Source organism: Drosophila sechellia, chromosome 2L (genome assembly GCF_004382195.2).
Source record: "Drosophila sechellia strain sech25 chromosome 2L, ASM438219v1, whole genome shotgun sequence".
NCBI classification, from domain to species: Eukaryota; Metazoa; Arthropoda; class Insecta; order Diptera; family Drosophilidae; genus Drosophila; species Drosophila sechellia.
In genome coordinates, this window is record NC_045949.1 from 18,544,375 (window position 1) to 18,544,847 (window position 473).

Genomic DNA, 473 nt, shown 5'->3' on the forward strand with positions numbered 1-473 from the left:
TATTTTTGTCGTTTTTAATTTGTTGTTTTTCGGCGGTGAGGGGAGGTGGAAATTGCCAGGTCTCCGTTTCATTGTCTGCAGCACATCAAACGTAAGAGGAAAAAGCTGGTTCCTCTGGCCAGGAGGAATTATAAAAAATTAAATTTTTATATGAATTAGGAAAAAGGCAGGAGCAAATGATCTAATTGTTTTAAATGGTCATTAAACTTCATCAGTAGCAGCAACATAAAAAGTCAATCAAACAATTGTTGCATAATTCTACCATGCTAATAAATATTTACTGTGAAATTACACATTGCATATTGATTTAATTAAATGAAAAAGCAACCCCCTTTAACAATTATACCAAGTATTTACTCTTGAAACGACTTTGATTGTTCAGTTTTTTATTTCATTCGCGTTTTTATTTGTTTTTTGATATTTATAAAAATAAAAAAGGTAATTGCATTTATGTTTACCTTTTTTTATTTTTA